The 11,257-nt window shown below is 36.6% G+C and overlaps 1 long non-coding RNA gene across 1 annotated transcript in view; it reads left to right on the top strand.

The window, feature by feature from the left end:
* Window positions 1–1,426: 1,426 nt before the first annotated feature.
* LOC112155438 overlaps window positions 1,427–11,257 on the top strand; it is a 60,947-nt gene continuing 51,116 nt past the window's right edge. The window contains exon 1 of the long non-coding RNA XR_004946937.1: window positions 1,427–1,509. This is a non-coding gene — a long non-coding RNA (uncharacterized LOC112155438). The remainder of the gene's footprint in view (window positions 1,510–11,257) is intronic.

Raw genomic sequence — 11,257 nt, 5'->3', positions numbered from 1 at the left:
CCCCCAAATGACAGAAGTTGCATGTTTTACTGTATTACTGGCCTCCGTTCACAGGAAAGGAGGCTTTCTCTTGCTGCAACACTTCAGAGAATTTAAAACTTGAACTTTAGCTTCCAACAAATGAAAACCAAAGGTTGACGATTTGAGTGGGATTGAAGTGTGTAGAATTTGTAAGCTTGGTGACTTAATGATCACTTTATATGCAGCGTAATAGAATTTTTCTTTTAAAAAGGTGAAAGGTGAAGCTTTCATTTAATAAAAAACAATTTAGATTTAAAAAAAAAACAAGAAGTAGACAATGATGTAATAAAGAATTTGGGAAAAAAATGCTAAAAAGGGGAAAAAAAAGACTATTAGTTTCAATATCAGTGACTCACCAAGGTTATAAATCCTCTTTAGTTTAAAAACTAATTTTGCTTGAGACAAAACGCTCAAATCCCAACCTGTGAATTCTCATTACTGCCATCACAGTGGAAAGAAATGGCTTGAAGTGACGGGAAAAAGTTAAATATTAAATTCTGCGTCATTCTGCTATTTATGCCCAATTTGTTAGTAGTTGCTCTTCCAAATATAACTTAATTTTTCATTCTGTCTCAGCAAATAATACAATAATGTATACACATTTAGTCATTTAAAATGAGCGCTGGTAAAATTTATAAATTCATGTAAGTTCTTGCTTGTTTTTCCTCTTTTACTTAAAGCCAAATGTCATTGCAAACCACGTTTAAAAGAAAATCCCTCACATCATTTTCCTTTAAATAAATGTAGAAGAAATGGTGGATAGAAATACTTATATTTATGACATGAAATGAATAGAGTTGCATTTCAGGCAAATCAAGATTTTTCCTTTAAGAATTCAGAAAAAGTGTAATTTAATCCAAAGATTGAACCAAAAATAAATTAAATGGTTATTTTTCTCTTCATTTTTGAATGAACAGTTGAATAAAACAAACTTTATAATAGGGAATTGTTTTATATAAGGATCCACATCAGTCAATCGTATCAATGTAAAGACTATTCTTGGGGCTCCCTTCCTAACAGCTTACATTTTTGTTTTAACAAAGATGACAGCAATTCATAGTATTTAGTTATTAAATAAATACAAATATTTGTGTAATGTAATTTAATTATGAATTGCTGACTTCATAAGATTAGCTTTAAAACTACTGTGAATTGAAAGAGTATGTGAGAGTGTGATCTTTTTATTGTGTAACATATATATTGCACTACTGGTGACAGCTTATTAAAATACATTGTTGATGGTTTTGGTAAAAACCACAGGACAATATGTGGTACATATAAGGTTAAATTTTCTTCTAATATTACAGAAAAATCACTTCATGAATGCATTTTTTTTTCTGAAAATCTGTAATTTTCTTACTTTTTACTCCTTCAATGATGTATGCCTAAAACGGCCAGAAGGGGGCGCGCAGGACTTGTTTCTCTGATTCGAGTAAAAGATCTCCTTGAGGAAATAGCTCGACGCGTTTTCTTTCTTTCTCCTTTCAGGTAAATATGATTTTTTTACAAGTATTTATTGAGTCTAAGCTGTCAGTTTGCTCTCAAAGTCTAATAGAAATGTTTTGTTTATGGTTATTTTATGTTTAAGAAGTGAAGAAAAGTAACTAGCTTGTTCGGTTATCAACCACGCAGCTGCCATTTTGAACGTAGCACCGCAGAAAATGAGATGTTTTGTCACGTACTTTTGTGAGCCATGTTTAAAGTTCTAAATTGTATGAAAACATGATTCATTCAAGTAAAACTCTCAATGAGGAAACGGCTCGACGCGTTTTATGTCTTTCTCCTTTTAGGAGAGCAACAAATACAGTTGTCACTTTCTTTATGAAAGTTTTCTTCTGTTTTCTAATAGTTGCAAATGCGTACTTTCTATTTAGTGTAGGAATTTGGTCCGTTAGTTCGGACTGGGTCCACTTAATGTGGTCCGGATAGAGTCCTGGACCTTGTGTTTGGTCAGTATTCAGACTCCAGTCTACCGGACATTTCTGTTTAAAACTAAAGCCTGTAAACAAATGCGTCCCTGCTAGCTTAGCAGAGAAGATGTTTGTGTCAGCCAGGGGGCGGGGTAGACTCTTCCTGGAGGGGGCGGTGCTAACCTTGTGATGTAAGCATGTGAGGACCCGCTTGTTTTCGGGAGAGACTGCTGTTCAGAACGCAGGTTTTTCAGAGGATTTTTCAAATTCAAAATGTTGCTTTGGGGTTGTTGATACTGAGGAATGAACAGTATAAAACACTTAAAAGCTCAAAAAGTTGTTTTTTCATGGTATGGCCCCTTTAAACATGTCTTTTCTGAATACATCCTTAAGATTTTCTCACTGAAATAATCTGCTTCATTTATTTCCTTTTTGTTGTTGTTGAAAGAAGACTTTGACTCTGAATTAACAGATTGGGTCTTAAATTAGAACAATAATCGTTTAGTCACTTTAGACAAAGATCCGTTGCAAATCTAAAGAGAAAAGTCAGTTAAATGATGTTGAAAATCCAAATATAACTGCACTTTGTTGATAATGCCATTCACTTTAATAAATTAGGTCCTATGGGGTACAAGAGCAACACTATCTCCATGTTTTTATAGTTAACAACTACTGGAGAAAGTGACTTATCCCTGTAAGCCGGCGCTATCTTCAGTTACACGGTGGAATAAATCAACGTTAGTTCAAGGTCAATTCATCTACCTGGTTTTGTCACCCACTTTATCCTATTCAGGGTCATCGGTTCCAGTTTCTATTTGTCACAGAGCAGCAACAATGCCAGCTCCCTCTAAATCCCACACCCACTATTAATTCAGTCTCAACAATTAGCCTAACATGCGTGTTTTCAGCGTGTGGGAGCTGCAGGATTATCTCCAGAACATAAACACTGGCAGGCAGAGATTTTCCCTAAACAGAATAAGCTCACTTTCATATTATAGTCACTGTTCAAAATGGAAATGCAGCTACAAAACTGAAGTTTCTCTCCAGGATTTCATTTTGGCAACAATTCAATCAAGTTTATGATTAAACATTAAAAGAATTCATACAAAAGTTTATTATATTCTTTCAGAATTGATGTGAACAGTTTCACAATAGCAAAAAAAAGTTGTTCAACTGAGTTCACAGATTGAAATTTAAAGGGTCATGGGGTCGTGGTGAAATAAAAAACCCGCAAAAAATGTACGTCATGGGGTTTGGGGTACCAGAGAGGACATTATTCGGACTATGGCTATATACGAATTCCCACCCTAACCACTAAAAAACTAAAAAGTACTGGACTAACTAGTGCCCTGGAATTTAAAAGCAATTTTGGACACATTGCACACTACTTTTCTTTCTTTTTTTCTTTAAACTGTGGATTTGACGTCACCGATTTTACAAAGTGAAAATGTAATCAATACGAACATTTCACGACGTCTGTTTGTGACTCTTCTGTGTTCCGATGATTAAAATGTAGATGGTTTATTTAAAAAAAAATTGTTAGACCGCAATGCATTGTGGTCTATATTGTGTAATGTATTGAGCATCAATACTTCTGGGAAATTTCTAGGACACTCAATTTTGGAATGGCAGATTCGGACAGCTCTACAAAATGGTGAATGCACTATATAGTGAGTAGGAAGGAATTCAGACATAGCCCATGTCTCTGTGTACTTGTGCTCAAAAAATAACTCCTTGGTCAATATGAATTTGTCAAAAAACATCCTTCCCTCTTCTTTCCAGTCTAAAACTTTAAGGAACATATTTCATAATAAAATAATTAGCAAATGTTTAGCCTCAGATACAGGAGTTTATTTAAATAAACATCTTGTATGTTCAAATGTAACATAACTATAGTTCTAAGATTAAAATCTGTCCCAATCAAGAGCCTCGTCTCAATACCCAGCTGTTGGACAAAGCAAGTAAAGAAAAAAGATGAATATATTCATATCTCTAAGTTTAATTGTGGAACACCAGTTTGTTACTTTGCATGAAGCTACGTTCATGACACCCAAGTGACCACTTTCAATGAAAAGTCTAAATGTTTTGGGCTTCCACGGTCAAAACTCTGGTCTTCATACATCTCTTGTTGCTATGACTACTTTTTTGCTCTATGTACAAAACGCGCGTTACAAGTTAAACAGAGTTTTACTTTGACCAATTAAGGACGTTTGGAGGCTGTCCTTTAAACTCACTCAAGGGAATTTATGTTTGTAAATTGATTGTGAATGAGAAATTAATAAATGTGGTTTATAAGTTTTGATATATTGGAAAAGGGTTGGAAAAGAAAACGCCTGGAGGAAGATTTGTAGGATTTGCACCACTTTGACATTTCCCACCAAGCCTCCTCTAACTGTTCGTCCAATGCAAACACTTACATGTGTTCAAGAATGTGTATCACATGTCCAGTCGGTGTGCAGAATAACGCATTCTTATTAGATTATTTAGTTTCAGTTTAAACCTTGTTTAAAAAAAAAAAAAGGATAACACAACTTTAAGTGCATGTGCACACACCTATACACAAAGGTGTATGACTTTAGCTTGAGACCAGTGAGATGCTGCAGATTTTAAACAGTTAAAGGAAATTCAATTGTTTTATTTGTTTAATTAGTTGAAATAATTAAACCGTGTGGACATTTTCATTTGAAATGTTAGATTGTTGTTGCATAAACAATGCATTGTATTCCATTTGAGTGTAGTAGCATAAAATAACATTTTTTTTTCTTAAAAAAGCTAACAAACAATAGAATTACCTCTGGGGTTTCAGTGTAACTCCCTTAAAAAAATAGATCTTCAGATTCATGTTTCATTTGGATATTGTTGGGAAGTCGTCGCTGGTCATTAGTTTATGCAGTTTTAGAAGAATGACACTTCTCATGAAATGGTGCCAGGTTTTTCCTGAACTCCAGCATCTTACAGCTGGATTATGGAAATCCTGCAGGACACATCTGGCTGTGCAGCTGTTCCTCCTGACTGATCAACCAATGGGGGAAAGGTGCAGATTGTGCACCAGACAAACAGAAAAAAAACGATTAAACCTGTCGTTAAAACGTCAGAGTAAAACACCCTTCACAAAACATTAAACTTTAAGTCTTAAAAAAAACTTTTATGCAACTAAAATACAATTAAATCTAAAATTGAAGCTCCTGTGCTTTAGACGCAGAAAACATGGGGGAAAATTAGTACTATAGGTGTGAAAATGGCCTTCGATTATGAAATTTAAATAATCTTTTAGAGTTCGATCAAACTTTGGCAAAAATAAAACAAAAAACTGCCAAATAAATACACAAAGAATTAAAGCTGCTATCCGCCCTCACCACCCTGCCTTGATCGGCCGATATACACACCATTGACTTCTTCCGTCTCCCTTTATCCAGAGGGTCAAAATGGCGGATTTTCTATTGATTTTCTCTCCATGGCAACCATTTTATGTTTCGGTTGTTTGCGGATACCGAACAGATCGACAAAAGTTTATGAAGAATCTGCAAAAGTAAACTTTTGGATTTTTTTTGGCAACAGTATTTGATAACCACACCCACATTCCTAATATGTTTTATTAATTTGCTTCAGCAAAAGCTAGGGACCCATGCATTAAAGTTTGTCATATTCCATTAAAAATGTTGGGAGTAACAGGAGAACGTCCCTTTTGCAAACTTTGCAACATTGGAAGACGATCGATGATAATCAGTGGGATGAGTTTTCATTTGTAGCCGGAAAATTCAAGATCTTCTTCTCTATGTCAAAGGTCAACAAAACTTCTGTTTTGGTTGTAGACTTAAACTAGCAGCATGTATGTGAAATTTCATGAAGATTGCTTCAGGAATAAAAAGGAAAAGTAAAAATAGATAAATCTTTTTGCTACAAAAGGTCGTGTGGCCATCCCATAATGATTTCAGAGCTTTCTTTGGTACGTGTTTTTGATTTTGTTAGTGTACTTTGAATTTTCTTTTTGCTGTTTTGCTCCATAAGCATTTTTTTAAATAAGATTACAATTTTTGCTCAAAGGTGCAGACATTTTTTTCGTACGCAAAAATAATTTGATTTCTTTCAGTCAGTGACTGCTGCTTCTTCACATATCAGAATTTACATAGGTTATTCATTTATTTTACAGATGTTGATGATTCACATGGATAATATAACAAACTGGACTTAGGCTATGTTTCTACAAAGTTGGTTAAAATGTTAAACGAGTATAAAACAGTTGATGGTTTCTTTTCAGTTCTGAAAGGCTCCAGACGAGCTCAGAAATGTCAGCGTAGGTTTATGGTTCCCAAAGTTTAAAGCCTCTGAAGTTCTTATGTAACGGTCTCTCGTAACTGTATTAAGCCAAGTTCTGGCTATCATTCATGATTTTTTTTTCTGACTCATTTTCGCAGCAGAGTCTGGTTATTGCGTGCATTAAGGTTTTATAGAAAGGGGGAGGGAGGAGAGCAACATTGGGACAAGAGAGGATTAAAGAGTGATGATCTGAGCCACGGAAAACTCCACATAATTAGACACAGCAGGCTCATTCAAATCAATGCTAATATATGAGGAAGATGACGAGCTCTGTTTTGTGCTACATAGTTCATGGACTGTGGACGCTTGTGAGTTTTTAATCATAAAAATGGTAAATGTTGCAAAAGAAAAATGACTTGATACATTTCAAATATGATTTGGGGAATATAACAGTTTTAAAGCATGTAAATTAGGGACATTTGATGGCACTAAAAGTGGTAACCATTATAGGTTTGTCAATATTTTACAGAAGGGGTGTCCAAACTTTTTGCAAAGAAGGCCAGATTTGTTTAGGTGAAAATGTGAGGGTTTTGACCTTCTTTGCACCCTTATAATAACATTAAATCCAAATGAACTTTTTCTTGCAATTGGATGCTTTTAATTTGTTAAAGAATTATATCCAAAAACATGTTCGCCAAAGTTACTGTGGATAAACCAGAAATCCAATAAACAGGCTCTGCAAAAAACCTTGTAAAAAAAAAAAAAAAAAAAAAAAAAAACACAACTAGTTATCCTATACTAAAATAAAAACCACACTGGTTTGACCACAGAAACAATCGGTTCTAATCCTTTTGACCCTTAAGGCTATTGGGGTCAAGTGATTTTTATGACAGGAACCTGCAAGCCAGTAGAAAGTTCAATGCAGGCTACATTTAGCCAGACTCCGGACACTTAAAAAAAAAATTAATCTGGGAGAAATTGTATTGAAAATACTGTTTTGTACAATCCATATGTCACAAGGAGTAGGCAGGGGGGCTAAGGTGAGCGAATACTCAGTTGCCACCTTCACCACCGCGGTCCAGATCAGCAGGAAGCAGGGCAAGCAAACAAAAACCAGGCCTGTTCAGACGGAGAGATATAACAGTTTATTCTTAAAAGTCCTTCCTCCATTTGAGTCCACAGGTGTCCATTGGGAGGAGTTTGAGTCCCTAAAAGAAAAAAAAAAACAGGTGTCTGAGTATAAAAACAATAAAGGGAAGATGAATAAAAGCTTTAGTAAAAACAATAAAATATGCAGGAAATATAAAACAGGCCCTGAGATAAAAACATGCACTCCTCCCATTGCGGCTAAAAGCATTGCTCCTTTAGCAACTCAGTGTAGGGAAGGACGAGGAAGGGGTACTTGGCTCAAAGAGGGGTGGGTCGCAACCTCAACCCGCTGCTTTTCCAGGTGACTCTCCCCTTCCTTGGCTCCAAGCTGCAGGCGCGTCCACCTCGTCACCCGTCCTGTGAGGTACGTTGAGGGGCTAACGGCTCGCATCATCTAGGGAGGGATGTTGGCCAACCAGCTCGCAGGGCGGCATGGCCCTATCTGAAACTGGACTTACTTTAGTCTCTTCAATTTACTTTTGTAGGATAGTTTCAGAATCTGCATGGTGGTGTAGTGGCTGGCGCTCTTGCCTTGCAGCTGGTTCAAATCCCTTTCATTGTGGAGTTTGCATGTTCTCCTTGGGTATGGATGGGTTCTCTCCAGGGATTCCGGCTTCTTTCCACAGTCCAAAAGCGCGCTTCATAGGTTAATTGAAGATTTCAAATTGCCCTTAGGTATGAATGTGAGATGAACCCAACAGTAGCTATTGGCTTCAGCTGCCCTCTGACCCCAAAAGGGATTCAGTAGGTTGTAAAAATGGATGGTTGGATATTTTGGTCCTTGAAGAGTAGAACATGAACCAGACGCTTTAAAATGAGCTTTTCCCTGCTGCTTTTGTTAAAGGATAATGTTATAGTGCAAACATGGTTATTAGAGCCAGTTACAAATTTACAAATATGAAAATAAAAATAAAATCTGCACATTATCTTGGAGAGATAAATATCAAATGCAGAAACTACACTTTTTTTTGTTATTGTGTCCTTTGTTTTGAGTTGCAATAAGTAAAGTTTTGGCATAAATTGTGAGATGTTCTGACACCGTGTAAAACTGACATTCATTCTATTAAAGTTTCCTTTAATGACTCATTTATTTTTAACGGTAGCAGGTGTGGCTTAGTAATGAACTTCCATGCATTCTGTAATGTAACTTAATTTAGGATCAAAGTACATGACTCGTAGCAATTTTATGCAAATCCCAACATTATATAGTCACTTATATTCAGATAATTACACAGTCGGCTTTCAGAATAATGAATAATAACGGTGGTTGAACCAATCCTGGGATAATAATGACAGTTTTTATTATTCTCGTAAAATCTATCTGATTTTAGATTGATGAAGCTGAGTTTCTTAGAAAAAATGCTTTAAAAAACTGTTAAAAAACCTTTCCGCAAAGTTGTTACAATCCTGAACTTTCATCTGATGGCTGAGATGAGTTTTGTGACCCTGAAATAGGGGTTAAAAACATAATAGATGGAATATTTTTTAATAGTCTGTTAGAAAGATGTCCCTTCTGAGCTGTTTAAGACATCAATAATGACTGAAGACATAAAAATAAGACGTTCTCCCACCTTATTACACACAAAAAACTTCTACTTCAGAGCTCTTAGTGCCCTGCAGATTTTTTTCCCAAGAATTAACATTTACGTCACACACAGATAAAATGAGAGTTCCTGCTTGTGGAGCGAGAGTGATGGGGTCATAACCCTCCGCACTCACCTCCATGCAGCCCCCTCCAGCAGAGACGTGGAACACAATGAGGAGGCCGTTCCCACCCCCATCAGCATCTCATCACCATAGCAGCACTTCAAAGGACCGATACGAAGGGGCCGTGTGCCGGAACAGCTTCTTAAGAGACTCACCTTGATGATGGAGCTCATAAAAACTCTGCTTTATGAACACTGCATCCATTTGCACTCACAGCTGTTATTTCGGGGGATGAAGCTCATTCTGTGTGCGCCACTTTCTGAGGGATTGTTGGATCCAAAGCTCATCCTACTCCTGGTTCATGGCAAAAACCTGGGAGATTGAAAATCAGAACTGAATGGGATCCATCCACACACTCCCTCATCCTGTTTGCAATGATGGGTTTGCTCCTGATCCATCCAACATGTGGTCGGTCCATTGCAAGACCACTAACAGAGACAGACTTTACCTCATAATTAAAGTCATGCATAAGGAGTATTTATTTGATTTTCTATATGCTATTGAAATGATGACCCACCCCAATGAAAATAGCCTTTTTGGCGTTTTTTAAATGTTCTTGTAGCATTTTTCTCACAATAAAGGACCAATATAAACTGATCTACAATTAAAACTGCGTTTCTGAGTATTTCTTATTTTACATCCTGTTGGATCAGAAAACTGGATGCTAGAAAAAGCTCTGACTAATGACCCCGGGCTCACACGGCTCTCGTTATGGCTCTGATGTGAGTGACGCAGTCTCTACGTAACTTTTTAAGTGCAAGAAAAAAATCCCACTGCAGACAAACAGCGGCGCTGCAAATCTATTTCGTTGGGTCCAAATTTTCGCAGAACACCGAAGCGAATCGGGAGGATTACTATAAATGTCGGTTTATTACGTAAACGTGAGTTTGGAGTTTTGTGAGATCTGCAGGAGTAGCCAATATAAGCCATCTGCCATAGCTAAACCGCTCCACCGTGGCACCTGAGCTGTAACTCTAGCCGTGTGGTAATGATACAGCTACGGAAAGGGGCGTGCCAAAGTGTCACTCACGCTTAGGTGTGCGAGACATGACGAGCGTTTAACACTTGTGCTGCAGTAAATTGGAATTCGTGCTTAAAACTTTACAACTGGATTGATCCAATGTTGCTAGTTGTTATTTTTGCACCGCTGATGTTAGCTTAAGGCTATAACCTTGCGAGTGAAAACGTAAACAGAGCTCTGTGTGATGGGGAGGGGGGCGGGGTTACTCTGTCAACAGTCCTGCCCACAAACCGGAATTGTTTCTAATGAGCTTTTGAAAAACTGACAACGACTTTTTGATTTTGGATAAAAGTTTCATAATCATAATTAAAAGATCAGATTTTACAAAAAAAAAAGGGTTTTAGTGAGACTTAAAGGTATATAATAAAAATGGAACATACCATTGTCATGTCTGTGGTTTGGTAGGTTTATTGTGAAGTAAATGTAAGACTAATGTAAGTTGCACCCACTCATAACGTACTGTCATTCGGTGTCTTTACACCACACTCTCATTAGTAAGGAGCATGTACTGACTCTTTACTGCACTCTGATTGTTTAATTTCCTAATTTTTTAGCAGTCAGGCTGCATGCAAGGAGCACAGATTTATTGTCACATGAGCAACACTTGTGAGCTCCCTGAGGAGTGTATAGGATTTAGAAGGGGTTGAAACTTAAAAAAAAACATACCCACAATGCACCTGGATCTTACCTACTTCACCTTTTCTTATCCTTACATGTTGGATAAGTGCTTGCTATTACTTATCATTAGCAGTATACATGAAGAAAAAAAAATGTAATCTACAGCACATAAGTCAAGGCCCGGGGGCCGGATCTGGCCCTTCAGATCATTTTATTTTATTGTTATCAATGGCCTGGTATTAATTCGTGCTTAATTCTTACTTGTATAATTTTGAAAAAATATATTTTTATGGAGAGTAAAACATTGGTTTAAGTTGCATTATTCAGGAGTGACGCTTCTGCCTTTTTACTATTCTTTTTTATGTTAAAATTTTACAGTTTTAAAGTTTAAAAAATGGCATTCTGTTAGCTTTTTAGACTATTTTACCATTTATTATGATTTTTTTAGAAGTTGTTTTGGAATTTGGCTAGGATTTCAGCTGCATGCAAGCCGTTTTGGCAAATTTAGGCTTTTTAAAGTTTTTTTTTTAAGCTATTTCAGAGGTTAGCTAATATTTCAGCTACACGCTAGCTG

Source organism: Oryzias melastigma, linkage group LG21 (assembly GCF_002922805.2).
Source record: "Oryzias melastigma strain HK-1 linkage group LG21, ASM292280v2, whole genome shotgun sequence".
Classification (NCBI taxonomy): Eukaryota; Metazoa; Chordata; class Actinopteri; order Beloniformes; family Adrianichthyidae; genus Oryzias; species Oryzias melastigma.
The sequence above is the reverse complement of the archived record's forward strand: the minus strand, read 5'-3'. Positions and strand labels throughout refer to the sequence as shown.